Source organism: Populus alba, chromosome 16 (genome assembly GCF_005239225.2).
Source record: "Populus alba chromosome 16, ASM523922v2, whole genome shotgun sequence".
NCBI lineage: Eukaryota > Viridiplantae > Streptophyta > Magnoliopsida > Malpighiales > Salicaceae > Populus > Populus alba.
The window spans coordinates 7,445,359-7,462,978 of record NC_133299.1 but is presented as its reverse complement, the minus strand read 5'-3'; positions in this window follow the sequence as shown (position 1 = coordinate 7,462,978).

The following is a 17,620-nucleotide window of genomic DNA, read 5'->3' as shown; positions in this document are numbered from 1 at the left end:
TACATTTTGGAAGTGGAACTTGAGGAGAAGTTATAGACAACTCTTCATACTTTGTGTCTAGCAAACTTTATTTAATTTTCTTCTAATATTGTACTTGGGCAACATTTTTCATGCACTTTTAGGACTTGAAATTCTTGAAGAGTCTTTTCAAGAATTCATTTATCTCAATAACAAATTAAAAAAAAAAAGAAGAAGAAGAGAGAGAGAGAGAGACTTAAATGATCCTATATTAAGAGTTAAATTGACAAAATGAGAGTGCCATAGTAAATGCAAAGGACCCACATGCTCTAAGACTTTACAAATGATTAAGTTGTAATGTCCAAGGGTCATTAATGGCAACATATCAAAAAAATATTTCTATAAATGGCTAAATTGGTCAAACCTTCACATAGCTTAAAATCATTTAAGAATTAATACACATACTTTCTCAATTTTAATTTCGATTTCCTTTTGTTTTGCATTGGTTACTCTCTTTAAAGAAGAAAAAAGCATATAGACCACTAGTTTTTTATTTAAATTTAAAAACTAAATTTTTAGATGAAGAATTCTTCTTATCTCCCCCATTCTCTAATCTTCTACACCTTTCTCATTTTATCTTCTCCTTTTTATATTCCCAAACGTATCCCTTATCCATTAGTTGTTATTATATCATTTTATTTCAAAATTTAAAATTAAATCTATTAAAAAAATAAAAATAATTAATTAATTTGAAGATTATTTAAATCGAGGGTATTTACAATTATATGAAAAATATAGTCGAAAGTAAAACAAATATTGGATTTCAAATATAACTTATAAAGGAGGCTTCGCCGATTTAGCCTTTACATGACAAGTTTATTTGTAAAATAAAAGCAAGAAAAAATATATATTTTAACTACTATTTTTTATAACCACGTTGATGATATTAAAAGGATAACCACGTTGTCTTTTTATCATAAAAATTTTGAATTAAAGATTGGGGACAAAATAATCTTTTCACTACAACATAATTGTTATTTTTTAAATTATGTGGGGTAGAAAAGTCTTTTATAACTTTTTTTTGCATGGTATAATCCCTAGATTATCTTTAAAATAAAATCAAGCTTAAATCCAATGATTTTTTAAGTCGTTTCAATTTTTACAGTGTAGTAAAATTTCTCAATTGTTCTTAAAAACAAAATCAATAAAACTATCTTCTAGGGGCATTTTCATCCTAGTTTTATGGCTAATATCAAGTTATCTCAAGTACATTTTTGTATTTTACTAAATATTAAATATTATTAAAAAAAACATGTTAGCATATGTGTGACACGCACCAACAAGTGGATAACTCTCGTTCTTTTTGGGTAGCGTGTGCAAGGTCGTCTAGTGATTAAATAGCACCTTCCACCACAACATTTGATTCATCTCGACATCATCTCCACAATGAGGCAGTATGTGTATCCAAACATCGTCTAGTTTAGCTCTCGGTGACCTTTTCTTTTTTTCCCCCCTTCTTTTATCTCTCCCCTTGCTTTATTTGCTACACTTAAAAACATTTAAAGAAGCCCTTTAGTTTTTTATTCTTTTAGATTTGGTCCCTATTTTTTTTATTAGTATTTTTTTTATTTGAAATAATTTATACAATTGAAAAAAAAATTCAGTTTCACCCCACTTTAACTTTTAAATTTGGTCATCATTTTTTTAATTGTTATTTGTTTTATTTGAGATATATTATTAAATTGATTTTGTTTTACAATTCCATTCTCCTTAAGTTTTCTTCCCCTAACAAATTTGGTTTTCATTCTTTTTATTACTATTTTTTTTTACTATGGTAAGTTTTTAAATTTAGTTTTTTATTTCATCCTTCAATATTAAATTGGCTGAAATTAGGCTTCTTGATTGAGTTTGGATCTAGAATTTTATGAGTTGCTTGTTTTAGATATTAACTTAAGTTTACGAGGTTCATCCAGGTTTGCTTGTTTTTTTTCTTTTTAAACTCATGTTTTTTTAGTTTTATCTTTTAAAATTTATTCAATTGAAGATTGAGCTCCATTATTTTTATTTTTGATAGAATTTTTCACTAAATTTTAAAATGACATGGGTTATCTTAGTTCATTTTTTTTTTGTAGTTCTTTCTTGAATTTATTGGCAAATTGTTTAAATTGATTAAAAAAAAAATTTGATTTCATTCTTTAATATTATTAGATTTGTTGGAAATTAATTTTATTTTTCAATTTTATTCTTCAACGTTATGCTACATAACGTTATTCTTCAACGTTAGAATTTTTTATTGCTTTTTTTTTTTTAATTTAATTGTCATGTCTTGTCCTTCAGTATTGGGTAATTTTGGACTTAAACTTCCTAATTCTTTCTGATTTGTTTTCTATTAGGTTATCTTATTTGCATGATTTGGTTCGTAAAGTTTAGTTTGCTTACCTGGTATGCTAGAACTTTTTTTTATCTTTTTTATTACTATTATTTTTTTCAATATTATCATTTTATATTAGATTTTTTTTTGCAATTAAACTCATGTTTATCATACTCATTTAGGTTGGCATACATTGTTTTTTCTTTCTTTTTTTTCAATTGATTAGTTGGAATCTCATTTAGGTTGGAATCCCATGATTCTCGCCTCTTTTTTTTTTTAACTTTTTTAAAATATTTATTTTAAACGGATAAAAAAGTGTTAGGGAACATGACAAAGCACGGGTCAACATATTAATAATCCCTATATTTGCAATCCAAATAAATAGCAAAGTGAGGTTGGATCTTTGAATCTTTCAAATATCAACTCGAAGTTCAAAACCTCCCAAAGTCAGCGAGTAAACAGCAAATCCAGTCTCACCCCACTTTTAACTTTTAAATTTGGTCATCATTCTTTTAATTGTTTTTTGTTTTATTTGAGATATATTATTAAATTGATTTTGTTTTTACACTTAAAAACATTTAAAGAAGCCCTTTCGTTTTTTATTCTTTTAGATTTGGTCCCTATTTCTTTTATTAGTATTTTTTTATTTGAAATAATTTATACAAGTGAAAAAAATAATTCAGTCTCACCCCACTTTAACTTTTAAATTTGGTCATCATTCTTTGAATTGTTATTTGTTTTATTTGAGATATATTATTAAATTGATTTTGTTTTACAATTCCATCCTCCTTAAGTTTTCTTCCCCTAACAAATTTGGTTTTCATTCTTTTTATTACTATTTTTTTTACTATGGTAAGTTTTTAAATTTATTTTTTTATTTCATCATTCAATATTAAATTGGCTGAAATTAGGCTTCTTGATTGAGTTTGGATCTAGAATTTTATGAGTTGCTTGTTTTAGATATTAACTTAAGTTTAGGAGGTTCATCCAGGTTTGCTTGTTTTTTTTTTTCTTTTTTAAACTCATGTTTTTTCTAGTTTTTATCTTTTAAAATTTATTCAATTGAAGATTGAGCTCCATTATTTCTATTTTTTATAGAATTTTTTCACTAATTTTTAAAATGACATGGGTTATCTTAGTTCTTTTTTTTTTTGTAGTTCTTTCTTGAATTTATTGGCAAATTGTTTAAATTGATAAAAAAAAAAAAATTTTGATTTCATTCTTTAATATTATTAGATTTGTTGGAAATTAATTTTATTCTTCAAGGTTATGCTACATAATTTTCTTTAATTTCCTTTATATTTTTTTTATCTCAATCTCATGATCACTTAGACCATGAGTTTGATGAATTAGCCTGGATTTTCTTGGTTGTTTTTTTTTTTGCATTGCTTTTTTTTTTTTTTTAATTTAATTGTCATGTCTTGTCCTTAACTACCGGGTTGTTTTAGAATTAAACGTCGTAATTCTTTCTGATTTGTTTTCTATTAGGTTATCTTATTTGCATGATTTGGTTCGTAAAGTTTAGTTTGCTTACCTAGTTTGCTAGAACTTTTTTTTATCTTTTTTATTATTATTATTATTTCAATATTATCATTTTTATAATAGATTTTTTTTGCAATTAAACTCATGTTTTTTTTTGGTCCCTATTAGATTTGGTCCCTATTTCTTTTATTAGTATTTTTTTTTATTTGAAATAATTTATACAATTGAAAAAAAAAAATTCAGTATCACCACACTTTAACTTTTAAATTTGGTCTTCATTCTTTTAATTGTTATTTGTTTTATTTGAGATATATTATTAAATTGATTTTGTTTTACAATTCCATCCTCCTTAAGTTTTCTTCCCCTAACAAATTTGGTTTTCATTCTTTTTATTACTATTTGTTTTACTATGGTAAGTTTTTTAAATTTATTTTTTTATTTCATCATTCAATATTAAATTGGCTGAAATTAGGCTTCTTGATTGAGTTTGGATCTAGAATTTTATGAGTTGCTTGTTTTAGATATTAACTTAAGTTTAGAAAGTTCATCCAGGTTTGTTTATTTTTTTTTCTTTTTAAACTCATGTTTTTTTAGTTTTATCTTTTAAAATTTATTCAATTGAAGATTGAGCTCTATTATTTTTTAATTTTTAAAAGGACATGGGTTATCTTAGTTCTTTTTGTTTGTAGTACTTTCTTGAATTTATTGGAAAATTGTTTAAATTGATAAAAAAAAAATTTGATTTATTTCTTTAATATTATTAGATTTGTTGGAAATTAATTTTATTCTTCAAGGTTATGCTTCATAATTTACTTTAATTTCCTTTATATTTTTTTATCTCAATCTCATGATCACTTAGACCATGAGTTTGATGAATTAGCCAAGATTTTCTTGGTTGTTTTTTTTTTTTGCATTGCTTTTTTTTTTTAATTTAATTGTCATGTCTTGTCCTTAACTACCGGGTTGTTTTAGAATTAAACTTCGTAATTCTTTCTGATTTGTTTTCTATTAGGTTATCTCATTTGCATGATTTGGTTCGTAAAGTTTAGTTTGCTTATCTGGTTTGCTAGAACTTTTTTTTTATCTTTTTCATTATTATTATTTTTTCTATATTATCATTTTATATTAGATTTTTTTTGCAATTAAACTCATGTTTATCATACTCATTTAGGTTGGCATATATTGTTTTTTCTTTCTTTTTTTCAATTGATTAGTTGGAATCTCATTTAGGTTGGAATCCCATGATTCTCGCCTCTTTTTTTTTTGACATTTTTGAAATATTTTTTTTAAAGGGATAAAAAAGTGTTAGGAAACATGACACAGCACGGGTCAACAGATTAGTAATCCCTATATTTACAATCCAAATAAATAGCAAAGTGAGGTTGTGATTAGTACTTAAAAGTGCATGTTTATCAAGGTTTTATATCATCATTTTGCACTTGAAGTATCAATAACTCCTTAACTAAAGCATGTTTTATAATAACAACTTTGATATTATAAGATACCTTAATTTATGGTAAATGCTCATCTTAAATGCAGGCCGATCACATAAATAAAAGGATTGATTGATGAGTTTAAGTATTGAAAGTGGAAGGACAAAGAGATGGCCAAACTTAGAAAAGAGATGCCGGTGCAGTCCAAACCAGAACATTGCTCGGTAATTGGATCATATCTGGAGCTCTAGATCTCGGATTTAGGTCCATTTTATATGGATGGAAAGGTAAGACAAAGGCCTACAACTTTCATGGGGAGCCCAAGATCTAAGAAGGCCGTTTTGAAGTCCAAATTGAAGGAACAACGAAGAAGTCCGAAGCTGTCTTGCAGCCCAGACACTATTTAGTGTTCAGCCCATATCTTGAGTTCTAGAAGTCCAAATGACCTCATCTTTTTTTTGTTGGAAAGCTGAGACAATTTCCTAGAACATTCCTGAGGATTCTGGGCAAATTATGATGTTAGCAATGACGTTTTGTTCAGACAAGAAGATAAGGATTGTCACCAAAGTCAAGATGTGGCCACCCACTCTCAATTAGTCAACAAATCAATAGTTCCAAATTTTGGCCTATAAAAGGAGGCACTTACCATGTATTGAGGCATCTTGGTTTCCAGATCAAGATCATGCTCTTGCTTTCTCTCTTTGTATTGCTTATGTTTTGCTTTCATTAATATCAAGTTTATGCACTTAATTTCCTTTCCTTTACTTAGTTAACTTCTTTCTCATTTATGTTCTTACCTTGTTCATTTATGTTTCTTTCTTTCATTATGTTTAACTAAGTTAATTATGTCAAGGTGAAAATGGTACACTAATGGTGTAAGAATAAGTATAATATAAACTTAACATGGACCTTAACGTTGGATACTAACATGTTTTATATTTGTTATCTTGTTCACTTTTAATACTTTTCTTGTTAAATGGTTAATCTAGATTTATGTTGTATAACACTTGGTACAACAAATACTTGGTACTTTCATAGCCCATACTGTATGGTATAACCGACACCTGAGCTATGAAAGGGACTTGATTTGTTGTTAACATAAGTTATAATCATGAATGCCTGCCAACATTTACAAGTATTAGCTTTATTCGAATAAGATAACTAATGTAATCATGTTAACAATTTATAATCTGATGGGAACCTTCTTTATGTGTGATTTCCAATTGAGTAATAAGAGTTTATATTATACTTGTTTGAAGTACCGTTAGTGGATCCTCTAACCTTGACATTCGTTTTTATCATTGGTTAATCCTTACATTAATCTTCCAACTCAAAGTTCTCATTAATTTCTTCATCTTCTTCTATTACTACTACTACTACTATTGTTATTATTATTATTGTTATTGTTGTTATTTACATTCTGTAATATATCCCTTTGATCTTTTCATAAACTCAGTATATAGGCTGGAAACCTGTGACCCGGTCTTTTGGATCATTCTCAGGTGTAACAACGCCACGTACTGAGTATTGTAATTATTATTGTTGTTGTTGTTGTTTTGTTATTTATAATTTATACAATTAACCTCTCTGTGGTTCGACCCCGGTCTTGCCGGGTTATTTATTACTTCGACACTCCTGCACTTGGGAAAAGACATCAAGCTTTTGGTCGTGTCAAGTTTTTTGGCGCCGTTGCCGGGAGGTAAATTCTTGTATAAATTATAATATTTATTTTATTTTCTCTTTTCACTTTTCATTTTATTTAACTTTGTTTCTTTTGTTTTCTTTTGTTTCTTTTTCTTCTCTTTTCTTCTCTTCCTTTTATTCTCTTCTTACAAGTGCATGAGAGTTTGGTCACGTACATTAAGTGGTCGACTTTGTAGGCTATCCTCATCATTTTCAGAAAATATGGCCGAAGAAGATAATCAATCGCTTCATAATGAGAATAATGAGAATAACCGTATGAGAACACTTAGAGATCACATGAATCCTACAAGAACAAGTGCACCCTCATGCATAGTTTTCCCTCCTGATGCATCTCATTTTAATTTTAAGGCAGGCATTATTCAACTTTTACCATCTTTTCATGGCTTAGACTTAGAAAATCCATACTTGCATTTAAGGGAATTTGAGGAGGTCTGTAATACATATAATGACTCAAATTGTAGCATGAACACCATTCGATTAAAGCTTTTTCCTTTTTCATTAAAAGATAAAGCTAAAACATGGCTACAAAATTTGAGACCGGGATCCATTCGTGCTTGGGATGAAATGCAACAACAATTTTTAAAGAAGTTTTTTCCATCTCACAGAACAAACTCTTTCAAAAGACAAATCATCACTTTCACTCAAAAACCAGGAGAAACATTTTACCAATGTTGGGATAGGTATCGAGATTTGCTTAATACTTGCCCTCATCATGGTTTTGAAACATGGAGATTGGTTTCACATTTTTATGAAGGTTTAACACCTAGAGATAGGCAAATGGTTGAATTGATGTGCAATGGAACTTTTGAAGATAAAGACCCTAATGAAGCAATGGAGTACCTAGACTTGCTAGCTGAAAATGCTCAAAATTGGGACACCACAGGTACTTATGAGGCACCAGGTAAAACTCAACCTCATACATCTAGTGGGGGTATGCACAACCTTAGGGAAGATCATGACCTCCAAGCCAAGCTTGCATCTTTAGCTAGAAAAGTCGAGGCACTAGAATTAAAAAGGAGTGGTCAATTAAAATCTGTTCAAGACATTGTGTGTCAAATCTGTGAAACAAATGAGCATGCAACCAATGATTGTCCAACTTTGCCTTCTTTCAAGGAATGCCTCCATCAACAAGCCCATGCTTTAAACAATTTCCAAAGACCCAACCATAACCCATACTCGCAAACATACAATCCTGGTTGGAGAAATCACCCAAATTTCAGTTGGAAGAGTGACAACAATAATACACAAACTTCACAGCCACCGTTTCAAGCACACCATAATTTCCAAAATTCTCATGGATATGCACCTCCTTATGCTCCACCTCCTAGAAGAAATTTTGAGGAAACATTGCATGCATTCATTGAAAAGCAGGAGACAATCAATACTCAACTTGCTCAAAGCATGACCGATTTTAAAGATGCTCTTGCAAAATTAACATCTGCTCTCAGTTTCCAAGAGAAAGGTAAGTTTCCATCTCAACCACAACAAAATCCAAAGGGGCAATACAATGCAAATGCAAGTGGTTCTGGAAGCCAACACATGGATCAAGTCAAATCAGTCATCACTCTTCGTAGTGGTAAGGTTATTGAAAAACCCATTCTTGAACCTTGTGAGAAAGATGATGAGTCTATCTCTGAGGGTAAGGAAGGGGTTGAACCTGAACATTGCAAAGAAAAGGCTGATTCCCCGCCAGCACTTCCATTTCCTCATGCCATGACCAAACAAAGGAAAGTCAATCACAACTCTGAAATCTTTGAAATTTTCAAACAGGTAAGGATCAATATACCTTTGTTGGATGCTATTAAACAGGTTCCTTCCTATGCTAAATTTTTGAAAGATCTGTGCACTGTGAAGAGAAAACTGAATGTGAAAAAGAAAGCCTTTTTAGCCGAACAAGTAAGTGCCATTCTTCAGAACAATAATGCTTTGAAATATAAAGACCCTGGTTGTCCTACAATTTCTTGCTTTATTGGAGAACATAAAATTGAAAGAGCCTTACTTGATCTTGGAGCTAGTGTGAATTTACTTCCATATTCAGTCTTTCAAAGTCTCAATCTAGGTGAGTTAAAACCAACTTCTGTAACTCTTTTACTCGCCGATAGATCTGTAAAAGTGCCTAGAGGAATAATCGAAGATGTGTTAGTACAAGTCGATAAATTCATTTATCCTGTGGATTTTATTGTCTTGGACACGCAACCTGTTGAAGCATGTAATTCATTTTCTATTATTTTAGGATGTCCGTTTCTTGCAACTTCTAATGCATTGATTAATTGTAGGAATGGACTCATGAAGTTATCTTTTGGAAACATGACATTAGAGATGAATATTTTCAACGTTTGCAAGCAGCCTGGAGATGATAATGATTTACAAGAAGTAGATCATATTGAAGAATTAGTTCATGATCAACTTGAATCTACTTTGAGTAAAATTGAGTTGGATGAATATGAAGATTTGCAAATGATTTATTCTCAGGAAGAAATCACGGATGAAAAAGGCACCGAAAATATTGATGCCGATCTTTTGTCAAGAGTGACAACAGATTTGATATCTGACATCACACCAATCGATGATTACTTTCCTGAAGAATCCTTACTTTCTCTCAGTTCAATGCCTTGGTTTGCTAAAAATATCAATTTTCTTGCAACAGGAGATTTGCCAGCTCACTGGAGTACCGAAGACAAAGGAAAGTTTTTGAACGAAGTGAAGAACTTTTACTTAGATGACCCTTACTTATTCAAAAATTATCCTGATCAAATATTTCAAAAATGCATTCCCGACAATGAGGTAAGTAATGTCATTAAACTTTGTCATTCTGAAGCATGTGGGAGTCAATTCTCATCAAGAGAGACGACTGCAAAAATCTTACAAAATAGATTTTATTGGCCCACCATGTTCAAGGACACACATGCATTCTGCAAAACTTGTGAAAATTGTCAAAAAGTTGATACTGGTCAAAAAGTTTTGCTTTATAATTCTCAACTCCATTTATTTCCTGAAAAACTAAGATCAAGATGGAGCGGTCCATTTATTTTGAAACATGTGTATCCTTATGGGGCCCTTGATATTGAGAATCCAAAGAATGACAATGTTTTGAAGGTAAATGAACATCGTTTAAAAGCTTACTTTGATGAGTTTCCTAGTGAAAATGAATCCATTGGTTTGAATAATCTTATTGATAAAGGTTGATTATTTTGTTTTTCTCACATTTTTTTTTTGTTGCTTTTTAGTGTGACTTTTGTTTTGCTAGTCTCTCACCCCGGTCAAATGGCGGATAACGGTACTCCGTGACATAAGTCGGTTCTTTTAGTTTCCCAAATAACTGATATCTGTATATATTTGTACAATTCTCTGCTCTTTCTCCCTTCTTTGAATCTCTTCTCTAATTCTCTTTCGAAAATGGACACCACTCTTGAAAAGTTGAAAAGGTATTTTCCCGCTCTGCCTCAGAATGCGATTACAAAAATTTACCGTGCTAGGTGTGAAAGATTACGGTTGTTAATGAATCATGGAATTCCTGAAGATATTCGCCGGCTAATTGAAGCAAAGGTCCGATTATCAGGTGAGTCCTCCAATTCTTTCATTTCACACATGCCTGGAAGAGGTAAAAGCACTTTTGCAAAGAAACGTCGTGCAAAACGATTGAAAGTCTGTCACAGATGTGCCAGATGGACTTGTAATGCGACATGTCGTTCTTTAGGAATGGTATCTGTAAACCGTGAAGATAAGATACAATTCATTAAGGATGGCCTGAGTAAGGGGTCTTTAGATAATCTTTTGTTGACCCTTGAGACGCATCCTAGTGGAGATGTGCATCGTGTAATTCATGATTTATGGCCACAATTCCATAAAGAACATGATCGACTTAGTCTTGGGAATCTGACTAAAAAAGACCCTGTTTGCCAGTTTTTAAGAAAACTGGATGGGAAGCTTATCCCCGACCCATAGAGGGCGTTTAAGCCGTTCTTGGACGTAAAACCAAGGGAAGATGTGAGCCACAATCACAACTACCTGTACATACATGCTTTGTCAAAATAAATAAATAAAGAGAGAGAGTGTGAGACGACAACTGGCCTACATATAGGTGGTATGATTGCATTTTCACTTTTTCATCTATAAATTCTTCTCTTCCTTCCCTTCATTTCTACTCATCCCATACATTCATCAAATATAGAAGTGTGTAGAAATGGCAGGTTCCTCAAGTCATCACATAAAAAATATTTGTGTTTTCGGTGGATCCAGTCCTGGGAAAGAAAAAGAGTTTTTAGAATCAGCAAATCATCTTGGTCAGGTACTAGCTGAGAGAAAGATTCATTTAGTGTATGGGGGAGGTAGCCTTGGGTTAATGGGAGGTGTGTCAATGGCTGCATTTTTAGGAGGCAGTCAAGTTTTGGGGGTTGTCCCCAAAGCTTTAGCAACTGGGGACATCATTGGAAAAACAATTGGAGAGGAACTACAGGTCCCAACAATGTCTGACCGACTGAATACCATGTTTAACCATGCTGATGCCTTCATTGCCTTACCAGGTGGTCTGGGCACATTGGAAGAGATCTTTCATATTTCATCTTGGGCCCAACTGCACATTCACCATAAACCTATAGGTTTGTTAAATGTTAATGGTTTTTATGATAAGTTGCTGTCTTTCCTTGATCAAGCTGTGGAACAGGAATTTCTAACATCTTCGGCACGACGAATCATAATCTCTGCTGCTACTGCTGAACAATTGATTGACCAACTACAATCTTTCATCCCTGTCATTGATCCCTGCATGAGTCGTCTAGATTGGTCAACTAAGGAAAGCCGTAAAAAGCTTAGATTAGATTTGAGCCTTCATCTGTGAAACCTTGTGTCTTTTGGTTTTATTAATAGCATATTATTTTGTTTTGTTACTTCTTATGTTTGTTTAAGTGTGTTTCAGGTTTGTCATTGTTCGCTGTTTCAGGTGATGTCTTTTATACTCTATCTTTCTACCTTCGAACATTGAGGACAATGTCTCGTTTTGGTTGGGGGGAGAGGGTAGTAGTTTAAAAAAAAAAAAAAAAACTAACCAACTAACTGTTGTTGTTTTTAAAAAACCATTTGGCAAAATTGTTATTACTAGGATGGCAGAGTAAAGAGGAATTATTCTTGAGACGCATCGTAGTAAAAATTTTCTAATGGTTATTTGCAATATTCATAACAAGGCCTATTAGAATACTTCTTGAAATATTCAGGTTTACAAACTCTCGCATTGTTATCACTTGATTCTGCTCATATACTCATTTAACAAGTATTATTAAACCTTCATTTTCACACACACACTTTAACATATGATTGTGGGTTGCACATTGGATTATTACATTATTTATGTTCTTTTGTTAAAGGTAACAACTAAGGGAAAGGGATAGTATATAATTTGCAAAAAAAAAAAAAATGATGATAATATTGATGATAATAAAAACGTAGATAAGTTTGGTTTCGTAGCCTCCCTAACCTAAGCAATTAAGCCCGAAGGGGTGTTTTAACACCTAATACCCTAAAGTCAACTGACTTGGGAGCTATTGGCCCAAAGCTTGTTACATGGGTTAAGGAGAAAAGCTTAAGGGAATCAAACATTGCACTATCTACGTATCAGTATCTGCAACCCGAGTTGTTAAGCTCGTAGGGGTGTCTCAACACCTAATGCCCTAAGACCAACTGGTCTGGGAGTCATTAGCCTAAAACTCGTTACATGGGTTAAAGATACATTATGTTTTAAGTTGTATGTGTATATAAATAAAAATAAAATAAAAAAAAAAAGAAGAAGAAAAAAAAAAGAGTAATAATAATAATAATCCCAACTCAAGGAAGTTCACCTTAAACATTTGAACATAATATTGTTTTCTTCCAACAAAAGCCCCATCATCTATGTTTTCATATATTGCGCACATAAAAAGAAGGTTTATTAATATCTTGTTTAAGAAGTATGAAGCAGTAATATAAATTTAATGAGAGTTTGTTTATCTGGATAGATTAATAGAAGTTGAATGATGAATGCCTTGCTTTGTGATACTTGCAAATTGTTTCTCTATTTTAACGCTTTAGATTACTAGGGACTAGTAATAAGCTGGTTGGGGGGTGTGATTAGTACTTAAAAGTGCATGTTTATCAAGGTTTTATATCATCATTTTGCACTTGAAGTATCAATAACTCCTTAACTAAAGCATGTTTTATAATAACAACTTTGATATTATAAGATACCTTAATTTATGGTAAATGCTCATCTTAAATGCAGGCCGATCACATAAATAAAAGGATTGATTGATGAGTTTAAGTATTGAAAGTGGAAGGACAAAGAGATGGCCAAACTTAGAAAAGAGATGCCGGTGCAGTCCAAACCAGAACATTGCTCGGTAATTGGATCATATCTGGAGCTCTAGATCTCGGATTTAGGTCCATTTTATATGGATGGAAAGGTAAGACAAAGGCCTACAACTTTCATGAGGAGCCCAAGATCTAAGAAGGCCCTTTTGAAGTCCAAATTGAAGGAACAACGAAGAAGTCCGAAGTTGTCCTGCAGCCCAGACACTATTTAGTGTTCAGCCCATATCTTGAGTTCTAGAAGTCCAAATGACCTCATCTTTTTTTTGTTGGAAAGCTGAGACAATTTCCTAGAACATTCTTGAGGATTTTGGGCAAATTATGATGTTAGCAATGACGTTTTGTTCAGACAAGAAGATAAGGATTGTCACCAAAGTCAAGATGTGGCCACCCACTCATCAATTAGTCAACAAATCAATAGTTCCAAATTTTGGCCTATAAAAGGAGGCACTTACCATGTATTGAGGCATCTTGGTTTCCAGATCAAGATCATGCTTTTGCTTTCTCTCTTTGTATTGCTTATGTTTTGCTTTCATTAATATCAAGTTTATGCACTTAATTTCCTTTCCTTTACTTAGTTAACTTCTTTCTCATTTATGTTCTTACCTTGTTCATTTATGTTTCTTTCTTTCATTATGTTTAACTAAGTTAATTATGTCAAGGTGAAAATGGTACACTAATGGTGTAAGAATAAGTATAATATAAACTTAACATGGACCTTAACGTTGGATACTAACATGTTTTATATTTGTTATCTTGTTCACTTTTAATACTTTGCTTGTTAAATGGTTAATCTAGATTTATGTTGTATAACACTTGGTACAACAAATACTTGGTACTTTCATAGCCCATACTGTATGGTATAACCGACACCTGAGCTATGAAAGGGACTTGATTTGTTGTTAACATAAGTTATAATCATGAATGCCTGCCAACATTTACAAGTATTAGCTTTATTCGAATAAGATAACTAATGTAATCATGTTAACAATTTATAATATGATGGGAACCTTCTTTATGTGTGATTTCCAATTGAGTAATAAGAGTTTATATTATACTTGTTTGAAGTACCGTTAGTGGATCCTCTAACCTTGACATTCGTTTTTATCATTGGTTAATCCTTACATTAATCTTCCAACTCAAAGTTCTCATTAATTTCTTCATCTTCTTCTATTACTACTACTACTACTATTGTTATTATTATTATTGTTATTGTTGTTATTTACATTCTGTAATATATCCCTTTGATCTTTTCATAAACTCAGTATATAGGCTGGAAACCTGTGACCCGGTCTTTTGGATCATTCTCAGGTGTAACAACGCCACGTACTGAGTATTGTAATTATTATTGTTGTTGTTGTTGTTTTGTTATTTATAATTTATACAATTAACCTCTCTGTGGTTCGACCCCGGTCTTGCCGGGTTATTTATTACTTCGACACTCCTGCACTTGGAAAAAGACATCAAGCTTTTGGTCGTGTCAAGTTGGATCTTTGAATCTTTCAAATATCAACTCGAAGTTCAAAACCTCCCAAAGTCAGCGAGTAAACAGCAAATCCAGTCTCACCCCACTTTTAACTTTTAAATTTGGTCATCATTCTTTTAATTGTTTTTTGTTTTATTTGAGATATATTATTAAATTGATTTTGTTTTTACATTTAAAAACATTTAAAGAAGCCCTTTCGTTTTTTATTCTTTTAGATTTGGTCCCTATTTCTTTTATTAGTATTTTTTTATTTGAAATAATTTATACAAGTGAAAAAAAAAATTCAGTCTCACCCCACTTTAACTTTTAAATTTGGTCATCATTCTTTTAATTGTTATTTATTTTATTTGAGATATATTATTAAATTGATTTTGTTTTACAATTCCATCCTCCTTAAGTTTTCTTCCCCTAACAAATTTGGTTTTCATTCTTTTTATTACTATTTTTTTTACTATGGTAAGTTTTTAAATTTATTTTTTTATTTCATCCTTCAATATTAAATTGGCTGAAATTAGGCTTCTTGATTGAGTTTGGATCTAGAATTTTATGAGTTGCTTGTTTTAGATATTAACTTAAGTTTAGGAGGTTCATCCAGGTTTGCTTGTTTTTTTTCTTTTTAAACTCATGTTTTTTTAGTTTTATCTTTTAAAATTTATTCAATTGAAGATTGAGCTCCATTATTTTTTATTTTTGATAGAATTTTTCACTAATTTTTAAAATGACATGGGTTATCTTAGTTCTTTTTTTTTTTTTTTGTAGTTCTTTCTTGAATTTATTGGCAAATTGTTTAAATTGATAAAAAAAAAAATTTTGATTTCATTCTTTAATATTATTAGATTTGTTGGAAATTAATTTTATTCTTCAAGGTTATGCTACATAATTTTCTTTAATTTCCTTTATATTTTTTTATCTCAATCTCATGATCACTTAGACCATGAGTTTGATGAATTAGCCTGGATTTTCTTGGTTGTTTTTTTTTGCATTGCTTTTTTTTTTTTAATTTAATTGTCATGTCTTGTCCTTAACTACCGGGTTGTTTTAGAATTAAACGTCGTAATTCTTTCTGATTTGTTTTCTATTAGGTTATCTTATTTGCATGATTTGGTTCGTAAAGTTTAGTTTGCTTACCTAGTTTGCTAGAACTTTTTTTTATCTTTTTTATTATTATTATTATTTCAATATTATCATTTTATAATAGATTTTTTTTGCAATTAAACTCATGTTTTTTTTTTGTCCCTATTAGATTTGGTCCCTATTTCTTTTATTAGTATTTTTTTTTTATTTGAAATAATTTATACAATTGAAAAAAAAAATTCAGTATCACCACAATTTAACTTTTAAATTTGGTCTTCATTCTTTTAATTGTTATTTGTTTTATTTGAGATATATTATTAAATTGATTTTGTTTTACAATTCCATCCTCAAGTTTTCTTCCCCTAACAAATTTGGTTTTCATTCTTTTTATTACTATTTTTTTTACTATGGTAAGTTTTTAAATTTATTTTTTTATTTCATCATTCAATATTAAATTGGCTGAAATTAGGCTTCTTGATTGAGTTTGGATCTAGAATTTTATGAGTTGCTTGTTTTAGATATTAACTTAAGTTTAGGAGGTTCATCCAGGTTTGCTTGTTTTTTTTTCTTTTTAAACTCATGTTTTTTTAGTTTTATCTTTTAAAATTTATTCAATTGAAGATTGAGCTCCATTATTTTTATTTTTGATAGAATTTTTCACTAATTTTTAAAATGACATGGGTTATCTTAGTTCTTTTTTTTTTTTTTTTGTAGTTCTTTCTTGAATTTATTGGCAAATTGTTTAAATTGATAAAAAAAAAATTTTGATTTCATTATTTAATATTATTAGATTTGTTGGAAATTAATTTTATTCTTCAAGGTTATGCTACATAATTTTCTTTAATTTCGTTTATATTTTTTTATCTCAATCTCATGATCACTTAGACCATGAGTTTGATGAATTAGCCTGGATTTTCTTGGTTGTTTTTTTTTTGCATTGCTTTTTTTTTTTAATTTAATTGTCATGTCTTGTCCTTAACAAACGGGTTGTTTTAGAATTAAACGTCGTAATTCTTTCTGATTTGTTTTCTATTAGGTTATCTTATTTGCATGATTTGGTTCGTAAAGTTTAGTTTGCTTACCTAGTTTGCTAGAACTTTTTTTTATCTTTTTTATTATTATTATTATTTCAATATTATCATTTTATAATAGATTTTTTTTGCAATTAAACTCATGTTTTTTTTTTTGTCCCTATTAGATTTGGTCCCTATTTCTTTTATTAGTATTTTTTTTTTATTTGAAATAATTTATACAATTGAAAAAAAAAATTCAGTATCACCACACTTTAACTTTTAAATTTGGTCTTCATTCTTTTAATTGTTATTTGTTTTATTTGAGATATATTATTAAATTGATTTTGTTTTACAATTCCATCCTCCTTAAGTTTTCTTCCCCTAACAAATTTGGTTTTCATTCTTTTTATTACTATTTTTTTTACTATGGTAAGTTTTTAAATTTATTTTTTTATTTCATCATTCAATATTAAATTGGCTGAAATTAGGCTTCTTGATTGAGTTTGGATCTAGAATTTTATGAGTTGCTTGTTTTAGATATTAACTTAAGTTTAGAAAGTTCATCCAGGTCTGCTTGTTTTTTTTTCTTTTTAAACTCATGTTTTTTTAGTTTTATCTTTTAAAATTTATTCAATTGAAGAATGAGCTCTATTATTTTTAATTTTTAAAAGGACATGGGTTATCTTAGTTCTTTTTGTTTGTAGTACTTTCTTGAATTTATTGGAAAATTGTTTAAATTGATAAAAAAAAAATTGATTTATTT